General features: G+C 42.6%; 1 long non-coding RNA gene across 2 annotated transcripts; it reads left to right on the top strand.

Annotated features, from left to right (window-relative positions):
* The first annotated feature begins 2,623 nt into the window (after positions 1 to 2,623).
* Positions 2,624 to 20,182, top strand: LOC113601343 (uncharacterized). 2 transcript variants are annotated; one of them, XR_003422556.2, is made up of 4 exons: positions 2,624 to 3,427; positions 12,002 to 12,117; positions 13,236 to 13,344; positions 16,001 to 20,182. It is a non-coding gene; the product is annotated as an uncharacterized LOC113601343 (long non-coding RNA). The 2 variants fall into 2 exon arrangements; XR_008299467.1 differs by having other exon boundaries at positions 13,190 to 13,344.
* Positions 20,183 to 21,898: the final 1,716 nt, after the last annotated feature.

Below are 21,898 nucleotides of genomic sequence, written 5' to 3'. Positions count from 1 at the left end.
ACATTGATCTACAGAATGTTGCTCTTGTATGTGGGGGCCTTAATGACTGCCCCCAAGAGTCCTGCTGGGACTCAGACAACCATTGATTTCATTTACCAAATCACTAAATAGAAGCCAGTTTTATGGTCATATTTCCCCTCTGGCACGCAGAAATGTTTATGGCCTTCAATAAAGACTGCTCTCTATTGAGAACTGAGTTGAGTATATATTGTTTTAAACTTCAGCATCCTCCAATAAGATTTATATTCTTGTTTTGCTTAAGATTCACATTTTAATGTGGCAATAAAAACTAGTGAGATTGTTTCATTGTAAAGGATCCTATTTAGTTAATTATCAGGCCCCATGCCACAAATCACTGTATTGGGCTTCTTGTACCAGGGAAGGCTGTTATTTCTCCCTCTCCTCACATGAGTCACAGGAGCCTAAGTTGTGCTGATGAGAAGAGCTGAGGTTAGAGATGGTGGGAAGAGAAGAAAGGAAAGAGATAACATTCCTGTACTGTGAACCCCTCCAAAAGGCTACCATGCATGCATTAATTCAGGAGGCAGTGTCCAGATTCTGGGGTCAGATCTTGAATCCCAGCTCTGTGACCTCAGGCACATTATTTACTGTCTCTGAATTTCTAGTCCCAAATAGGTTATAATGATGCTATATTAACCTCCTGCCTGTGTTTTGAAAATTAAATTAGGTAATGGATTTAAGGAAGCTGGCACCAAGAAAAGCAGGGAGAAAGTGTTGGATCTTTCTTTAGTAGAGGCTGACATCCTTGAATATGCATCCAGCATAATGTGCCTGATGTTTGCCAGGAGTCACCAGAACTGCAGACAAGTATCCAGATAACTGGGAGTAGACAAGAAGGCATCAGGAGGTTAGGGATTCAGGTGAGAATTTGAGCAGCGAGGAGCGATGTCTTGGGCAAGGGTCACGGCCAAATAAGGTCAGAAGCAACACATACCAAGAAGGGTGATGGCACACAAGTGAAGTGCAAGAGTGGGGCTTGTTATTAAACTGGTTAACTTCTGGGGGATTTCTGGACCAAGAGCATAAAGCCCAGAGACTGCAGGTAGTTGACAGTGGGCTGCTTCACTTGAGAAGGAAAGTGGGTTAGGTGAGGTCCAGGACCACCAGGTGAAGGCAAATCAGATAAGTCCTTCTGCAAGGCCCTTCGGCTGAAAGCAAGCTCCTCTTCCCTTGGATAGACTTAAGTTTCCTACCTTCCCCACCCACAGGGCAACGAGGTAGTATTGAGAGCAGTCCTGACAATCCAGGATGGAAGCTGTGATCAATCAATGGCTCAAACATCAGTTCAGGGTGAGCTTTTCTGCCCTGACAATGATCTGGATAGCCTCAGAGATTTCAGATGGATTTTTCTCTCTGATGTCAGCTCTGAACAATCAGTAATGGCTGCCTGGAATGCTGTCTTGAGAAATGGCTTGAAGGCCACATTTGGGAAGAATGCTGTGATTGATTATTTATGTCTGCCAAGGGCTTAGAAATGATGAGTGAGGTATACTTGCTACCTTTTAGCTGGAAGTAGCACAGCCAATTCCCCCTGGCTTACAGCTGGAGCATGCCTGTAAGATGTTGGTGGAGGAGCTTACTCATTCATGTATTCATGTATTCAGTATTTCCGGAACAGCCCCCATGGAGACAGCACTACTGCACTGGAGAGAGAAAGGGTGCCATAGGAAAAAGTTCCAAGGAATCTCAGAGCTATTTTACAGGCCCAATAATGCTTTGGCACTTCATTTAGATTCAAATCAGCAAACAACCCCCAGGAAGTAAAAATTATTATCATCCCAAATTTGCAGACTAGAAAACTGAGTCTTATCTCCATTTTGGTAATACTTGCTTTAATAATCCCTGCTGTAATAATTGTCACGTCCTCAAATGCACAGTCTTGCACATCCTTCACTGAAGGCCTAGAAAAGGATGAGATAATGCAAGTACAAAATCATTTGCCCTCTTTGTCATTTAACAGCAGCCCTCCTGACACATTGGCCAGCCCTCAGCCGAGCTCTGAGTGTTTCCTAAACTGAAGGAATGCGTGTTCAGTGAATTGGCCCATATTTTATCTCCCTACAAAATAGCTATTTAAATATCCCTCGAGTATGCACTTTCTGAATCATTAAGGTCTCAGGGTGCATCAATTACACTAATTTGGGAAAGTGATCACATTCATGCAGGGCTGTTATTTTTAAAGAAAAGACATTTCAGTGTATTGATGGGGAATCGTGTCCGGAGTATATAGATTTCCAGTTATCCCCTGTCATGGCAAGAGTCCATCGGTTTCCTTTAAGAAATGAAGAACACATTATGCCTGGTATTAACAAAGATCAATTTCAGTAAAGGAAGACATCCAACACAAGGGAGTTAAACAGAGCTGGGAATAAATGACGTAATGTTTGAAGCGATAAGGGATAAGTCATGCTGGGACTCCAAGTTCTTGTATAAGTGATGATTAAATGGACTTTTTGTCCCTGCCTTTTGCTAAAGGTGATATTTCTTTACTGTAAAGTATAATGTATCTATTTTGGCATCGTCAGTGAAGTATGCAGTTAATAATTGGGCTTCTTAAAGATTTCAGAATTCTTTGGTCTTAACGTGAAGGGAGGGCCTTATCTTTACTGCTAACTCATTTCTGTTCTTCAAACCAAAGCGACAGTCTTTTATAAGAATTTGGCTTTGGGTGTTATCTTTCAAGAAAACAGTATTCCAAACTTCAATACAGTGAATAGAGTCAAACAGACACCATGAGAATAATATGGGAGATTTTGGAAATAGAGTAAAGATAAACTCTCTGCCGAGATGTGAGATGCAATGAAAGAAAAGGAAATGATGAGGTGAATAGGAACAACACTGGTGCAGGATTTCTCTCAGCGTCTCTTAAAAAAAAAATGACAACGACAACTAAACCAGACTTTTTCTTTTTCTTTTGGGGTCCATGAAAGCTATTTAACAATTTAAGTCTATTCATATGTTTAAAGCTGGAAGAGACCTCAGATATTTCAAGATGAGAAAGCCCAGGGAGGTAGTGTGACTTACAGAGGATCACAGTGTCCCTTTCTCCTGGCTGGTAGCCATTTCTTGGTAGCTAAATTTTCATTTTTAAGAGGAAAATTCCATTAAAACAAAACAAAACATTGTCCCAATTTTTTGAATTCTGTTTTTGATGGTGGTATTGACTTTTGAACATGCACCAGAAAATGAGCACTTTGATTGGATGCCAGGAATGTTAACTTGGAACTAAGCAGAATGCTGAGATTCTGATTCCGTGTTGCTTGAGGACTGGCACTTGTGACATCTCTAGCTCAGACACAGGGTCATGGAGGAGACAAGATCTAACCAGGAGAAAAGAACAAAGAACCTCATCTAAAAAAAAAAAAGAAAATGTCCATTTCATCATTTTTTCCAGGCTAACCTCTAGGTAGGTACTTCTAAGGACTTAATCTGGAATGAGAAGGTGGATCAGGAGTCAGGATTCTCAACCTCATAGACAGAGATGCACCCCAGGGTCTTCCTGAACAGGGAAGGGGCTGCCATCCTGACACCTGGATTTGAGACCTAAGTGGGGCTTCCTACAGTTTTCTCCACTGTGAGCTGGTGCCAATGTTAGCAGGAAGGGTGGGCAGTGCTTCTTAATGCAGGGAACACAAAAGAAGGGAGCCCAGAGGCCTGGGCTCTAGTCACTGCTATTTACCAGCTCCATGTTCTCTGGAAAGATCTGTTCCTGCCATTAGGCTAATTGACCTCAAGGTCTACAAGGACTGGCCACCGATCAGCCCAGTCCAGACCCCTCCCTCCCCTCATCCACCAATTGCCATGGCCACACCCTAAACCAAGCCACCTCCTCCCTCTCCCTTTGTGCTGCCTGAAATTTGGTATTTTCACTCCTGGCTGTCTTCCTATTTCTCTCACATGTTACCAGCTTCACCAGACACATTTTTCCATCCCTCAAGACTTCTAGTTCTCTGACTCTGCTGGGCCTTCTAGTCCATTGGTGCATTCTGACAATCCCTCCTTTTGGACCATTATGTTTTTCATTGGTAGTCACTTCACAAACACTCTTCCCAATCCTCTCCTCTGCCCAGTGAGCTGTCATCTTTCCACTGGTAATCAGCACCTTGACAATCCCAACTTGAAAAATCCAATCCAACCACCCCTTCTTCAAGGTCTGCTGTTTAGTGGTGCCTATGAATGCCCATTGTAGGGCCATCCTTATGCATGAGCGATGCCAACCCCTTAGCACCTGAAACTTTCTAATGACTAATTTAATCCTTTATCAGTTGCCTCAATTTCTCTACCCTGTCCCTATTTGTAGTTTCCATTCCCTTATTTGCAGCAGATGGCTTGGCTTTATGTTCACTGAGAAGGACAGCAGTAAGGCAGTTCCTAAACTATGTCCAAGTTTCATGGAGTCTGAATGACCTGAACTGGGAAGGCCAGAGGGAAGTTCAGACAAGTGTAGCCTGAGCCAGAGGGAAGACAAGCCAAACCATAGCAGAGAATGGGAAACCAAAAGGATAGTCAAGGTAGGTTCCAGTGTAGGAGGTCCTGAAGCTGAGACAGCAGGATTCATGTAGACCCCTTCATGAAGACTGTATCTGTGTTTCATTGGACTTCCAGGTCATTCCAAATCTCAGCTAAAGACATTAGTGTCTCCTTGGCCTGAAACTCTCAAATTGTCCAAACCACAAATAAATTTGCTCTGAAAGAATTTTTAGATATAGAGTCATAGATGCTGTGTAATAAAGTTGTATTCTTCATATCAAGTTAGGCTGAGGGAACTCATCTCTGAAATTTTGCAGCTCAAATACAGCCGCAGCTCAATTATTTTCCCATTTGTTTTTATCATCTGACTTCCTAGCAGGTATAGAATTTTAGCCTGGGGAAAGATTTTCACTCAGGCATCCTGCACAAGGCATGGAGTTGTAAAGATACTGACAGATCAGGAGTATGGTGGGTTGAGTGGCCCTTCTATGGTTAGCCTCACCCTCGCCTTGTGTTTACTCTCCTTTTTTTTTTTTTTTTTTTTTTTTTTTTGGTGATTTACAGAATCCCTAAGCAGGGTGAAAGAAACTAATGGCCCAGAGCAAAGGGCATCTGCTCATTGGATTTCTCTTGGTCATAAGATTTTGATGTCTTTTGGCCTTCCCTGATGCAGGAAGATAATCAATAGCAAGTTATATTTTTAGATGCAGCTTTTGAGAATCTATTTCTCATTGTGGAAAAAGCTCAGTGCACAGACAGGCCTCAGGGACCCTATGGCCAATGTGAAGGGCTTTGTCCTCCATGAAAGTTCCTGGACAAAGTTATTGAGCCTTTCTCTATGGGCATGTGTAGTGAGAGAGGGATTATGAAGCAGACAAGAGAAAGTTTCTATATAGAAGAACCACAAGCTTCTATCCAACCTCTGAGCTGAATCAACAACCCTGGAACTCCAGTTGGGTCACTGGGCCTCCCTTCTTAAGAGATAAAGTGGAGAATAGATATTGGGTTAGTGGTCAGGGGGCAGATGAACCCACCACCAAAGAGAAGAACTACTGGTCAGTAAGGAAACTGTGGGTCAAGGCTACTTTTCAGGTATGTTTATCTAGCCATCGACATGTTTAAGTTTCAAAAAAAAAAGGCAAGTCAGAAACCCCTTTAAATGAGCATATATTCTTCAATAAGCCAAATGTTTGTTATTTAAGGAAGCCTTGACAATTTATTCTGGAATAAAAGTTAACAAACTCTGTGATGTCAGTAACAATGTTTACCTGTTAAGTTAGTTGATTTATAATAGATACGTTCACTTATTTCCAAAATAGGCTTAAGAGAAAACAACCAAGAGATTTATGGTGGCATTTTTCACCTCTTACCCTCTTTTTTTGAAGTAGGACTGAGTTTCTTATTGAAAGTGACCCTGAGTGACCCTACCTCCATGGCTTTAGCTCTCACTGGGTTCTGGTCAGAAGCCTAGAGGTAGCAATGGCTTCCCACTCTTTGTAGTCTCTGCGTGCTTCAACATGCCTTGCTGTTTCTCTTAACCCTGACCACACCTTTGTAAGAAGGCTTTTTGTTCAATGAGTGTGCTCATTGTATTTTGTTTCTTGCTAGGACTCTCATTGCTATAATCTCCAACATGGAAAACCTGTATGGTTGTAACACTTAAAATAATCTCTGTTTTTGGACCAAGTATCATCAATTTACTAAAAGAACTTGTCCTCTTTGCACTTGTACAGTGTGATATTTATGCGAGCTTCCATTCATGAAGCATCACTGGGGAAGTAATAGGCATCATCAATCCCATCTCACAGGAAAGGAAATGGAGTCACTGGAGTTTAGGAATTTGTTCAAGCTCCATGACTAATTGAGGTTACAGTGGCTAAGATCTCAGCTCTCCAGCAGGCTCTTCTAGCCCAAATGGTTCTGACCCACCAGCAGCCAAAGGAAGATGGAATCTTTATTATTTACCCTTCATCACTTTCTAAAGACTTGAGAGAAATGTTTCTGCCAAAAGGCCACCCTTAGCGCAACTTCCAACTTCAAAACAACAGATCTCCTTTCAAGACCAAGTGTGATCTTCTTCCCCTTTATTTCCACATAAGAATCCCCACAGCTTTTACAAATCATCAACATTTTACATTCGGTTCTATTTCAAAGATCCTTCAGAAATGCTGACTGGGAATGGCCAAGCTGACTTTAGCAAATAAAAAGAGTTCTCATTTAATCATTTCAGGTATGTTTCTCTCTTTATTTATCTTACTCTCTGCCTGTTACCCTGTTTCTGTGCATCCCTCTCTCTTTCCTCCTCCTTCTCATTCTATGAAAGAAAGTCATAAGAGGCCTCAGTTGGACAAGCTGACAGTCCTTTGTATGTTGAGGCACCTAGACACTAACAGTGGGAAGTCGTTTTTGCCTCTAGGCCTGTGACCAGAGCCCATGAGAACTGTAATCATGGAGGCATAATGGCTCAGCCCCTGCCAGAACTATGACACTGAAGCAGGGAGAAACAGGAAAGAAATACCCCAGTCCCTCTGTCCTCTCACCTCTGGTCTCCTGCTGGTGCTTCCCAATGGCCAAGACCAACTGTAGGCCAGAGGGCCAGGGAGCCTGGGCGATGCAAGCCATACTGGTAGCTTTTTGGGCTAACAGCAAAGTAGAGATGAGCAGACAGTGAATGAAAGCAATATAAGGGGGCAGCAGATGGGGAACAAATAGCAAATAGCCAACATAGAGATGACTCTACCTACTGACAACAGTAAGACTCGTTAGTGGGATGAGTGAACAATATTTTAGTTCTTTACTTCAGCCCCTCTTCCTCCTTCCAAAATAGTGTTGATTCATTTCTTGATGAGTTTTAGGGGCCCAGTGAGAGATTGTTTCACTCTCTGGACACTTCTGTTTTCTCTACTCTCTCTGTGGCTTGTGCTCTGTTAGGTGGAGCAATTGACTTTCTTCTTTCGTGAAGTTGTGTTGGGAACTGAATCTTTTTCTTTCTCCTGCATTCTCCTCCTTTGCTAAGTGCTAAACAGGAAGACTGATTTCCATAGATAGACCCTCAAGCAAGCCACGGCAGAGGTCTACCCCAATGGCAACCACAGATGTGGCAGGCTTGCTTCCATCCATCTGTGGATCGCCTGACACAAGAGATACTCTTACCGTGAAGCTAATGAAGTTTAATTATCAGCACACCCATCCCACTCACATAGTCCCTCCAAGGGCCTTGCAAGGGCCCCAAAATTTCATATTCATAATGTGTTCTTTTTCTTAAAGAGGGTCCTCACCATTATATAAACTTCAGGGCCAAAAAACTTGGGCCTATCCATTCCTCTATATCTTTGCCCCTGAAGACACCTTTTCTACCCATGACTAGCCTGGCAACGTTTGCAGAATCCAAAGCAGAGCCTATTAATATACGATAGATCTATTGGCAGAGACTCCTCAGACATATGGTCCAGTCAATGGGCCCAAACAAAGGAGCAATGGCAAGGTGTCACTGCATCCTAATAAAGCTGTGACAGTGAAACACAGTCAGTGACAACGGATGACAAACGCAGGCTGCTGAGGATTGGCCAGTCACAAATGAAGCTCTGATGCTCTGCAGTTTAATAAACCTTACATGTGACACCAGGGGGGCAGTCACCTCCTCTGATGGCCAGCCAACTTGTACACCTGCTTTTTGGGGAGGTGCGGTGAGGAGAGCACAAGCAGGCTTGTTCTGCTAGCCTTGCCAGGACAGAACCTGGTCCAGGCTGCGGGCAGCCAGCAGGTGCTCTGCACCTGGGTGTATTGTGGATGCCAGCCCCGGGTTAGGTCACAGAGATCGAGTTGTGGATCATTAGTTCCAGCCCCAGCTAACACTGCCAAGACCTGGGTTAAGTCCTCGCCAGTCAGGCTTCTTTTCATTCACAGTCACAAAGTACCTGTTAGGTCTCATGCTCGTGGTGCCTTCAAGAGTGACTGAGTTTAAGTCACTTAATGCTGATCCTTCCCTCCTCAGAAAAAAACGGCCAAAGATGCCATCCAGTTTGAGAACTTAGTAGGTGACAGCACTGGTGATGAAAGAAAAAACAATGAACAAACATTTCCTTTTTTGAGAGAGAAAGAGAAACAGAGCATGTGCGCACAAGCAAAAGAGGGGCAAAGAGAGAAAGAGAGAGAGAGAGAATCCCAAGCAGACTCCATACAGGGCTCAATCTCATGAACCATGTGATCATGACTGAGCTAAAATCAAGAGTTGGACGCTTAACCTACTGAGCCACCCGGGCTCCCTGAAAATTTTCTTTATATTGGTTTATCATTTCAGTACCTACCAGAACCTTATTTAGGGACAGAAGAGGAAGAAGAGAGCTGGAGGAAAGAGGAAGGAGGGATGAAAGAATGTGACACTCACAAGAGGAATGAAGAACAAAGGCTCTGGAGGGGTAACTAGCTCTATGACCTTGGGCAAGAAACTTAACATCTCAGGGCCTTAGTTTTCCAATTTTGTAAAATAGGAATAAAAATAGTGTTTACTTCCTAGGAGGCTGTGTGGATTAAAAGAATTAACACATGTAAAACCCTGTGTGTGTTCCTAGCACAAAGGAAGAGCTCCATAAATACTAATAGGATTTTTTTTATGTACTTGCATAACCTCTCAGGCTAGGAGCTACCATCTTTGTGGGACTAAGCTCTGTCTTTGCATAGAAAGGACTAGGGCTCTGAGCTTACCAGCCACAGGGCATTGACCCCTTCACTATCCCCTTCAGCACCTTCCATCTGTAAAGTAAGAATGCCAATAATCTCCGTCTTAGCAAGTTTGTTCCAAGAAGCAAATGAGGCAGGAATCATGCCTGAGTTTTTCTTCCCTGTGAAGGACGGTGGAATGGCTGTGTTATTTGGAAATCATAAAATTAGTCAGACACTTGTAGTTTGCCTGAACCTTTTATGCATGAACCTCTGTCCTGTGATGCGTGTTGCCGTACTGGATGCTCAGGCTCCCTGAGAAAAGCCGATCTTGCCTCTGCAGGCTACTGATGCCCTGCAGGGCTCCATCCTGGAGCGAATTCACTTCAGAAGAGTCACTCCATGGTGGGGTGCTAAGGACTGGTCCCAAGCTCCTGACATCATGAGTCGCTTCGAGCTGCACGTTGTGTCCACGAGCTCTCTAGGCAGCTGGGCTGCAAGGAGGTGCTCTCAGCCTCGAGGACAAGGACAGGCTCACCCTGGCACATGTTTGCCTACTCCTTTCCAGCTGGCAGCGCTGCTTAATGAACTGCGCCCAGTGTTACAAGGGAAGGGGCTTTTTGATGGGCAGAGTTATTAGCGCTTCGTTGTAATTATGCCTCCTGGTGTTTTCTTCACTGTGCCCCTCTCACTTCACCTGACGGTGCTGTTAGCGTCACCCAGACACGTTGGTGACGAGCACACTGAACCACTGCCGATGGCGATGAATATCAGGCCGACTGGAAAACAAAGCTTGTTAGCCTTCTCTTTCTTGTGTGAACCCCGTAGGCCTTTCTGGCCTTGCCTTGTGGGGGAGCCCAGAAAGGGCCTCTTTTCGGAGATTTCTGGATGGAATCTGATTTCTAACATCTGGTGCAGACAGCCCATTCAGGAAAGGAAAAGAACAATCCTTCAGGGGGCTCCTTAATGTCATGTCAACAATGTGATAAGAGAAGGGAGAGAAGAAATACACCCAGCCCTTTCAGGTAGCTCTGGGCACATGGGACCGAGACAGGAAGTGCGAGAGGGACAGAAGGGAGGCGACCATCTTCTCCTGTAGAAATGACTCCTGCCAGTCTCTGGATCAGCACTGTGAGAACTATTCTCAGAATGAGAGGGATCGCTCAAAGGTTAGAGGTTATTGAAGGAAGGTTCTCATGGTGGCGAATTCTCTTGACATCTGTCTGAAAAATGTTTTTTCTTTCTCTGTATTGTCGTGAAAGACATGTTCACAGGGTATACCATTTTTGATTCTCAGCCTTTTGGAGCTGGTTTTCCTCTACTTTTGGCTTCTGTGTTGCTGTTGGAGAGGCTTGTGGCTGTCAGTTGCCGTTCCTATGATCCAAGTTCCCTCTCTGGCTGTTTTTAAGATCTGTTCTTTGCCTTCGGGGTGAAAGCAATTTTACAAAAGTGTGTCAAAGTGTGGATTTTTTTTCTTTGTTATCCTGCTTGGGATTTATTGTGATTCCAACCTGGAAAGTCCTCAGCCTCTACTCTTCTAATACTGCTTCTTCCTATTTTCTATACCATCTCTTTTGGGAAACTCTGCTTGACTCTGTGGTTGACCTTCTCTCTCCTCTGCATGCCCGTTTCTCAGGCCTGTATCGATGGGAACCCCAGGAGACTGGGGCTGACAAAGTTCTGTTCTTCCAGAAAGAATTTGCATTTGTGCTGCTGCCATCTGCCAGGGTGCTTTCAACATCGGGCTGAACTAATTTCCTGGTAATTAATCTCCATGCTTTTTCGTACACAGAGATAGTGCAAATTCAAGCCCCAGACCTGCCTGGAAACAGTTCTGTGGTTGGGATACTTATTTGGGAGAGATTTTTCTTTTTCCAAGGGCCAAGGCAGGCTGAGACAAGTTTCCTCGTTTGTGTCCTTGTGAAGCAGAATTTTCTTTCCTTCCACTGAGGGAGTAGTGTGTGGGGAACCCCTGCCATTCCAACTGCCCGCCTTCCACAGCATGGCCACGAAACCCAAGGCACTGAAATAGATGAAGGGGTCCGAGAAACCCTTAAGGACAGTTGCTGTCTTCCATGGCCACTTTATTTTTATATCCTGAGTCTTTCTCCACTGCCCCAAGGGTTCTGAATTTTTAAAACATATTATTCATAAATAATTATTTAAATTACTCAATTTAAAAAATTGTTGTTTGCTTGTTTAGTTTGGAGTGGAAAGGTTATCAGGATTTCTGGTCCAGTACATCTCCAGAAATGGAAGTCCACATCTCCACGTATAATCCCCTCTCTGAAGAATTCTCCAACTTCTCACTCACTTGATCTTCCTTTTGTTCTCTGTAGGCTGGCATGTGAGTAGCTAAAGCTCTTCACCATTAGCAGAGACGGCCCTCATCACAACAGGAGGCATGAACGGCAATCTCGTATCACGTGGGAAGAAAGTGTTAGAAGCCCTGTACGTTTATCTCAGACATTGCTTAGTTTCCTTTTTTTTTTTTTTTGTATATGCTTTATCACGTGCACATTGTGTTAGTATGGTAGTACATGCTTGCAATCTATTAATAAATAAATATACATTTTTTTTAACTGATAGGAGTATATAGTCATGAGAGTTTGGACACTCCACTACCTTCTGAAGTCGTTGGAGGTCATTCTCTCCATTCCTACGACTTGTATGGCTGGAGAGAAAACATTCATTCAGAACTTTGCAGACACTGAACTCTACTTCCTCAGTCCAAAAACAAAAGGTCTGGCATAGATCATGACAACATTATATTATATGTTTATAATATACTGGGTTCTCCCAGTACCTTGCCTGGGGCTGTGTTCGCTCTGAACCTCCACTGCCTTTCCAGGTCTATTTGATGCATTTCCTTGGCCCGTCCATCTGTGTTCCCTGTCTGGGGTATGTTTTCAGGCCTCTGAGGATACATTTCACCCTGGAAGTGGACACAAGCAATCAGAGTTCAAGGTAACTACGCAGCCAAATGACCACTGCCAAGGCTTTCTACCAACAGGAGCTAGAGAGTCAAAACATTCTTCTCCGTATTGAAGCTGAGTTCCAGTCTTGAAGTGCTTTCCTGATGGTGATTCTAGAACCCTCAATTCACAATATGACTCCAAATGGGTCATATTGCAAGAAAATAGTCAGTCTGGATCTATTTACTGTTCTTAGTCTTAGAAGATAGTAAACAGAAGGCTTACATGATAAATATTATAAAATATATGTGTGTGTTTGTGTATAAATTGGCATAATCCGTAGGTTTCATGCCATCCTAAGAAAAGCTTTTAGATACAGAATTGTGGTACTCTGGTTTATCAGTATGGAGAACTTACGGTACAAATGAACAAGAAATTTTGTGCTATAGTCCTTGTGTGCACTGTCCCCATCATCACACAGACACATGAATTGTGGGCATGTCATAGCTGGGTCACTCCCCAAGTCATTCAAAGCTGAATCTGGCATCATTTTGTTCTCAGAATCTTTGAGAACTCTGGGTCCATTAGTGTGGATGAAAACAGGTTTAGACCGCTTTATGACAGTGATGTTATCACCTCCTGCGTGGTCAAGTGAAACAAACGTGGTCTCCAAATAGGCTTGTGTTTTCTGAGCTAACAGCCCTCCCCTGTTTATATTTTGTCCTTAAGGAGGATATTTTTTAAAAACCTATTTCACAGAATCAATTTTAGTGGGCCCTTTAGAATGGGAGGTGAGCTGAAGGCAGTTCAGTTTGTTTTAACAATAACTTCAGCTTATTGAAGCAAACATTAGTGTATCACGTCCCCATATGGCAACCATTAGAGACAAGGGAAGCTTAAGAAGTGTATTTCTCTGAGATAGCTCATAAAAGAATTGTAGACATTTTTATAGGACCTAAAGATACCACCAATAGAATAAGGACAGAACCCATTTGTAGATGATAGGTGAGAAGAGGAAATCTTTGAGGAATCAAAAGGTCTTCCCTCTACAGTATACAAGGTAGAAAAGCGTTCAGTTGAGAGGTCTGTGGTTCATGTGCGTATTAATTAATTTATTTTCTCAGTCAAATCAGTCAACCGACGTTGATTGACCACCTACTATGTTCCCAGATGTGGTGGGTTCTGAGGATGCAGGGATGAAGAAGACACAATCCCTGCTTCAAGGACTTGCACACAGTTGATGGACAGGGAAGGAGGCCACTGAGTGAAAGGGGAGAGTGTAAGTAGTAGACTGGGTGGGGGTGATGTGCCAATACATGTGGGGGATACAGGGATGCTTCATACCTGACCTGCCAGTGCAAGTCTGTGCTGTGGGTTATTCCAAGCAGGCAGAGCTGGAGGTACAAAAGCTGCAAGAGGGAGAAAACAGGGTGTCCTTGAGCAACTTCAAGTAGTTCTTTTTTTTTTTATGTTTCTTTATTTATTTTGAGAGAGAGCTCAAGCGAGAGAGGGACAGAGAGAGAGGGAGAGAGAGAATCCCAAGCAGGTTCTGTGCTGTCAGTGCAGAGCCTGATGTGGGGCTCAATCCCAAGAACGTGAGATCATGACCTGAGCCAAAATCAAGAGTTGGACACTTAACCAACTGAGTTTACCCAGGTGCCCCTGCAAGTAGCTCTTTATGGCTTCCACTAGTTTTAGGAAGGGAATGTCAAGAGGTTACACTGGAGAGGTAAGCAAGTATCCAGACCACAAAGAGACTTTGGTGATTCCCAGCAGTGGAAAATCATTGAAAGCTTCTAAGCAGAGGAATGAGGTGATCAAATTTTCATTTTAGGAGGATGGTGTTAGTAGCAGTATGGGAAATGGCTTAGAGCCGGGAAAGGTGAGGATGGGAGGCAAGTTAGGAGCCTGGAAAGGCAATCAAGTCAAAGGATAAAAGTGGCTTGAGCTAAGGTAGCTGACGTTGAGACAGAGAACAGTGAACGACTGACGATGTGTTAGGAGGGTAGAATTAGCAGGACTTGAGAATGAGTTGAATGTGGGAAAAGGAAGCAGGAGAGAAGCTAAGGCTAAATAAAGCTTGTGTTACTGGCTGGGAGAGATGTAGTGTTCACTTACATGGCAGACACTGGGGAAAGAGGGGGTCTAAAGGGGACACCACTGCGTTAAATTGTAGAGATCTCACATTTGTCTCTGGGCTCTCCAACAGACTCTTACACATACATTTCTCAAGCTTGGTACAGGGAACTGGCAGGACTTAGAAATGTGGGAGTCCCCAGCCTATGGTTGGTAACAGAGACAATGGGAATGGGATGAGATTATCCCAGGTAGAGAGTAAAGAGGGGGATCTGAGGACAGACCCTGAGGGAACCAGCCTAAGGATCATGAGGCAACCAGAGGATCAGCAGAGAAGTAGGAGACCAGGAAAATATGATGCCAGAGTGAATATGTGAAGGGGTAAGAGGAGAAGGGGGAGAGAGGGGGGAGAAAAAGGGTGAAGGAGGGCAAGTGTCCATGATTCTGTAACTAGCAGATCTCCAGTGGCCTGGGCAGGAGCAGTTTTGGTAATGTGACAGGAGAGCAATTGCAGAGTGAATGGATGGTGGGAAGTGGAACCTGGGGGCAGGGCTAACTTTCTCCTTCAATATTCTACCTGTAAAGGGAAGGGCAGATGAGGTGGCAAGTGACACAAGGATGATAAGACACAAGGAGCAAATGATAGGAGAGACGAGATGATTCCAGTGCTGATGAGAAAAGAGCCAATAAGGAAGAAGGGGCTCAGGAAGTAGGAGTCAGGGTGATGATTAGAGAGGGGTCCCTGACAAGAGGGCTTGCCTGGGTCCAGAGTGCAGGGGTGGGGCAGGCTTTAGACAGAAGGGCAGACCCAAGAACCACGGAATCCCAGGCGCATTCACCAGTGTTTATGCTCTCACTTCTGGAATCAACTTGGGGTCAGCGAGGTGGCTTCACTCACTGATCTTGGCTGGACTTCCCTGTCTGAGACTCAGCAGTTGTCAGCTAATCTGGATGAGTTTGTGGTAACTGGAGTGACTGAAGTACTCTGTTCCATATGAACCTCAGCCTCATCCTGGGACCAGTGGGCTAACACAGCTTGTCATTCTGGTGATTGTGGAGGCACAGGGGAGCAAGCTCCAGTGCCCACACCCATTTGCAGCCTGTTGGTCGCGTCTGCTAATATCTCTCTGGCCAAAGCACGTCACATGGCTGAGTCACCCTCCCACCACACATGTTGCAAAGTTAAATGGCAGAGAGCACAGGTTCAGGGCTGGATGAAGAATTTCTTAACACAAAGAGAAATACGGTTTTGACATTTTGTCAAACACAAGAAGAAAAAGAAGTTTGCAAGTATCCAAGGGAAAAAGACAAATTAAAGGCTTAGCCATTCCCTCTTCCATTCAGGCCAAAGTGCTGCTGTATTATTTATGTCTGGAAAGGTTAACACTCAGCTGTGGTTAATGAGTAAAGCAGTCTGGAGGAGAACAGTCCGTGATAGGGTCAGCACTACCTTATAAAACTTAACGACAGCAAAGTCAGCTTTATTGCTTTTGTAGAGAGGGGGAAAGCCCTCTACCACCTCGATGGAGTAGGTTGAATCTGCTTTTGGGCAAGAGAAAAAAAATATTCTCTCCAAGTCTTGTTTACAAGAAAAGAGTATTGAACTGTGGAAGAGTTTAAGAGCGTGTGTGGGGAGATAGGAGTGTTTGCCAAAGAGAGGACAAGACAGCTGTGGGTTACATCCATATTATACCTGGACAGGCAAGAAATGAGCTCCTATCTACAAAGCCAGATCTCCCAGGGCCAAACTGAAGGGTTATACCGGGGGTCAGGAAGGCGAGTCTGTGATGAGGATGTTTTCCCCATCGGCTTCAACCATCCCAAGTGACCATCACTTGCCCTTCTTCTCCTATTTCCAGGCAGATCCATTCTACATATACCCACCTCTGCTTTGGAAGCAGAACTGAAGCGTGCTGCTGTGAATTTTATAAACAATTCGCCAAGGTGTACACGGTTGTCACCTATGGACCTTGTGCTGACATAAATTGGGGCTCTACACGTGGCATCTTTCACTTCAGTGTAGTGTGAAATATGCCCTGTTGGGACATTGATGGAATACAGTACCTGATTTTAACTAAACTAACTCTCAGAAAATAAACACTTGGCTTTAAAAGTTTCCTGCCAAGAAATAGCAGTTGGAAGATTTATGCGGACAGACAATGTGGAAATGGCCCAGCTGACCATGAGCCCAGCACGTAAATGGGCTCTGGGTCAGCCATGCTGCGAGGTGCAGCAGTGGTGATCTGATCACTTTTGACGAGACGTCAGCCAAATGAAAAACATGGAAACGATGATTCTTTGAAATACATGTTTACATCCACTGTCATTAACCTGCCTCAAATGTTAGGCTGCATGTGAGTAGGAAGTCACCATGAGTAGCAGAATGTCCAAAAAGTAAGCATTCAGAATGAAGACCAAACTTCTAAAATAGCGTTGGCATTATTTTAGGTTGGGTGTCGCCCAATCCACTATTTTTTTTAAATGTCAGTGTACAACAATTAAGAAGCATCTTTAAGGATTTCTTAGAAGAAGCAAAAGATCATGCATATTTTTTCTGTGTTCTTCCTTCTATGGTAAAAATGGCTGAAACAGATGTGGAAAAGAATACGGTCACAAACTAGAATGGATTCCTTGATCAGCAAATAATATTTAAAGATGCACAGAAAACATGGTTGAAGGTTAGAAGAAATGTGTACAGACGAATTATACTGAGTGGGAGGTTTGTTATGCTTTGGGGTGAAAGTACAGATGTCTGAGTTAATGGTATTACTAGGTTATTTTTCAATAATGAACTTTGTAAGAACAAAGTGTGTGTGTGTGTGTGTGTGAGAGAGAGAGAGAGAGAGAGAGAGAGAGTCACTAATGGAATGAGGCACTAAGAAGATGTATTCTCCATAGAAAATGGCTTCTTGAAAACTTAGTGAATGTTAGCACCAAAGGAACAAGTGGTTTGATTGGAGGAAAAAAGGATTTGCAAGTCAGGCTACAGATTTGCCCCATGTGTGAAATTCTTTAATTCATTTGTCCTAAGCAAGATATTGCAGCAAAGAAATGAAAGCCAAATGAGTGCCTGTGTGGCTCAGTCAGTTAGTAGACAGACTCTTGATTTTGACTCAAGTCATGATCTCACTGCGGTGGACTCAAGCCCCAAGTTGGGCCAGATGCTGAGGGGCCTGCTTGGGATTCTCTCTCTCCCTCTGTCTTTGCCCCTCCACTGCTCATGCTTGCTCACACTCTCTCTCAAAATAAATAAATAAATAAACGGCAATCCCTATCAAAATAACACCAGCATTTTTCACAGAGCTAGAAAAAACAACCCTAAAATTTGTATGGAATCAGAAAAGATCCCAAATAGTCAAAGCAATCTTGAAAAAGAAAACCAAAGCCGGAGGCATCACAATCCCGGACTTCAAGCTGTATTACAAAGCTGTAATCATCAAGACAGTATGGTACTGACACAGAAACAGATGCTCAGATCTATGAAACAGAATAGAGAACCCAGAAATGGGCCCACAAATGTATGGCCAACTAATCTTTGACAAAACAGGAAGAAATATCTAATGGAATAAAGACAATCTTTTCAGCAAGTGGTGCTGGGAAAACAGGACAGCAACATGCAGAAAAATGAACCTGGAACACTTTATTACACTACACACAAAAATAAACTCAAAATGGATGAAAGTAAACATAAGACAGAAAGCCATCAAAATCCTCGAGGAGAAAGCAAGCAAAAACCTCTTTGACCTCGGCCACAGAAACTTCTTACTCAACACGTCTCCGGAGGCAAGGGGCACAAAGGCAAAAATGATCTACTGGAACCTTATCAAAAGAAAAATCTTCTGCACAGTGAAGGAAACAATTGGCAAAACAAAAAGGCAACCAGTGGAATGGGAGAGGATACTTGAAAACAACATATCAGATAAAGGAATAAAGGACTAGTATCCAAAATCTATAAAGAACTGACAAACTCAACACCCAAAAAACAAATAATCCAGTGAAGAAATGGGCAAAAGACATGAATATATATACTTCTCCAAAGACATCCAGATGGCCAACCGACACATGAAAAAATGCTCCATATCACTCATCATCAGGGAAATACAAATCAAAACCACAATGAGATACTACCTCACACCTGTCACAATGGCTAACATCAACAACTCAGGCAACAACAGATGTTGGTGAGGATGCGGAGAAAGAGGATCTCTTTTGCACTACTGGTGGGAATGCAAACTGGTGCAGCCACTCTGGAAAACAGTATGGAGGTTCCTCAAAAAATTAAAAATAGAACTATCCTACAACCCAGCAATTCCACTACCAGGTATTTATCCAAGGGATACAGGTGTGCTGTTTTGAAAGAGCACATGCACCCCAATGTTTATAACAATATTGACAATACCCAAAGTACGGAAAGATCCCACATGTCCATTGATGGATGAGTGGATAAAGATGTGGTATATATATGCAATGGAGAATTACTCAGCAATCAAAAAGAATGAAATCTTGCCATCTGCAACTATGTGGATGGAACTAGAGGGTATTATGCAGAGCAAAATTAGAGAAAGACAAATAGCATATGACTTCACTCATGAGGGATTTAAAATACAAAACAGATGAACACAAGGGAAGAGAAGCAAAAATAATATACAAAAAGGAGGAAGACAAAACATAAGAGACTCTTAAATATAGAGAACAAGCAGAGGGTTGCTGGAGGGGTTGAGGGAGGAGGGGATGGACTAAATGGGTAAGGGGCTTAAGGAATCTACTCCAGAAATCATTGTTGCACCATGTGCTAACTAACTTGGATGATAAATAAACAAACAAACAAAAACACAAACTTACAAAGAAATAGAAGTCAGAATTTCATAGGGCAATACTCTCAAACCTGAACGTGTGTGTGAGCCACCTGAGGTCTTGTAAAATGTAGATTTTGATCCAGTCGTCCTAACCTGTCCTGGATTCTGCATTTCTAACCAGCTTCAGGTGATGCTGCTGCTGCTGGTCAATGTACCACACTTCGAGTAGTGAGACCATACAGAAACAGAGAATGTAAGGGTTGGTATTAATTTTACAAAAATGAGATCATCTGCAATGTAGTAAAATATTTCTTTTGTAATGACACGTGGAGTGATCATGCAAATCATTTGTACTGTGGAGAGGTTTGCTGGTTATCTTGTGGCAAAGTCCTTAAGAGTGGTCATACAGGAGGTTGTGTTTTTGCAAAAATGCAATTTTGTGTTTTGCTGCTGGTTGTGTTTTTGCAAAAATTCAATTTTGTCAAATTTCTGATCTTTTAAATAATGTCAAATAACGATTAGATTTCTACCTAACAAGTAGAATACATACATATGTAATACACACACACACACACACACACACACACACACACACCTAATCTGTTCCTCAATGTAAAAGTGGCAATTTAATAATGAGTGAGAAAGTAACCGACCTTCAGAAGAAGCTGGTGCTATAGAGAAACCATTGTTTTCATCATTATGTGACATTGTTGAACACGACATAGGCACCACCTATGACATCTTTCATGTCTTCACACTAAGACACTGGATTTTCTAGCATTTAAAAATCAATCACACAATCTTGAACACATTTTACAAAAATATAAAAACATAGCTATATTCCATCAGTGTCCCTTCTGATTCATTCATAAGAAAATTAGGTTGAGATCAGAAAACACAGAAAGGTATTAGCTGAATTTCCACAAAACATTTGCATAATTGGTGAACATGACTGAGCAAAGAATACCATGATTTAGTAAGAGAGGCTGATGGTGCAAGCCTTCCATTTTGATCTATCAAGTGTGTTTTTTACCTCAGACAGCAATTAAAACCTAGTAAGAAAACAAACCAAACTTAGGACGAAACCATTGAATGATTGTATCACAAAGTCCTAAACCAAGATTTTAAAACAGAAAGTTGCATACTGAACTGCATTGTTCCCACAAAGAATATTAACAATATGTAAAAGATTTTAGTGAGAGTAAATATTGCCAATAATAAAATAATTACTTAAAAGTATTACTTGTTTCTTTATCTTATCCTTTTTAAAATTTATATTTTTGTGTATATCTTCATGTACAGAAAACATTACTACTGTAGTATATCTGAATAACTTTTAAATAAATAATATACATTTTGAGGTTGTTTACTTTTTTAATGTTTATTCATTTATTTTGAGAGAGAGTGTGAGCAAGGGAGGGGCAGAGAGAAGGAGAGAGAAAGAATCCCAAGCAGGCACCCCAGTGTCAGTGTGGAGCCCGACACGGGGCTCAAACTCACAAACCATGAGATCATGACCTGAGCCGAAATCAATAGTTGGACACTTAACCAACTGAGCCATCCAGGCACCCAAAGGGAATTGTTTACTTTTTAACTAATGGGGTGTGCAATACAAAAATATCAGAGGACGCTGATATAAATTAACACTATGAACTCTGGTCATTTTCCTTCATTCATTCAATCAACATTCACTACACACCAATATTGTCCTAATGAGTGGTGATTGCATATACATATTCTAAAAGACATTGAAACTCAGGGTGATCAGATTTTGTTAGCAATATGCAAAAACTGAGTGGGCCATCACCCACTCAAGGTGAGTAGGCCATCACCATAGAAAGAAGAAAAAAATCACCCTTTACGTTGGATTGGGCAGCTGTGCTGTGGAATGCCCTGGGTCTGGATCATTCCTGTTGAGCACTCAGTGAGCATTTATTGAACTCCAGCATGCCTGGTGAAGGAACGTGGTCCCAGAGATATTAAAGTGACTTCCGGTGGATCTCTGCTGCTGACTCATGAGGTTAGCCACCGATTGGGACCAGCACTCTTCAGAGGAGCTTAAATGCCCAATCAGGAGCTTTGTCTAAATGTTGCTTCATTTTTCCTTTTAAGAGCGCTATGTCTTTTGTTAGAAAAAGAGTTTCTGGGGAACTCTTATCACAAAAAATGCTTTGTATAAACTGCCTCTTGTGGAACCATTGCTATGGCTTCGCTAAGTCCTGTTGTACATGATCACTAGTTTAAAGAACTCCCAGTGGGAAAACAACATAAAGGGAGATATTTGAATCTTATTTAAGGACAAGTAGAAATTACTTTCTTTGTATTAGGAAGAACCTGAGGCAGAATCATGTGTTCAGGATAAAGGAATAGGTGTTTTTCTCCCTCTTCCTAATTTTGTTCCAGGGAAGAGAAATAAAAGAGTTAGGGTTGAGAAAAAAAGGAGTTGAAACACAAGGGGAACTAAGTCATCAGCAGGCTTTAAATGAGGATGGAGCTAGCATCTAAGAGAAGCCACAAAGCTTTGCAGTATAAATCTAGCCTGAAGGTCCAGCTCCACATGTCAGCCTTGAAGCATACTGGCTAGAAGATGGAAATTACAGTAAAGTAAAAAGAACATACTAATCAGAGCATGGCTATGGGAGAAGAGTTATATTTAATGGTAACTGATAACTAATGTATACACAGAAAAAAATAATGTTTCTCTAAGAAAAATGGTTTTTTTTTGTTTTTTTATTAAAAAAATTGTTTTACATTTATTCATTTCTGAGAGACAGAGAGAGATAGAACATGAGCAGGGAAGGAGCAGAGAGAGAAGGAGACACAGAATCCGAAGCAGGATCCAGGCTCTGATCTGTCAGCACTGAGCTCAACACGGGGCTGAAACTCACGAACCATGCGATCATGACCTGAGCCAAAGTCAGACACTCAACCGACTGAGCCACCCAGGTGCCCCTAAGAAAA

Source organism: Acinonyx jubatus, chromosome B3 (assembly GCF_027475565.1).
Source record: "Acinonyx jubatus isolate Ajub_Pintada_27869175 chromosome B3, VMU_Ajub_asm_v1.0, whole genome shotgun sequence".
In the NCBI taxonomy this organism is placed as follows: domain Eukaryota; kingdom Metazoa; phylum Chordata; class Mammalia; order Carnivora; family Felidae; genus Acinonyx; species Acinonyx jubatus.
The sequence above is the reverse complement of the archived record's forward strand: the minus strand, read 5'-3'. Positions and strand labels throughout refer to the sequence as shown.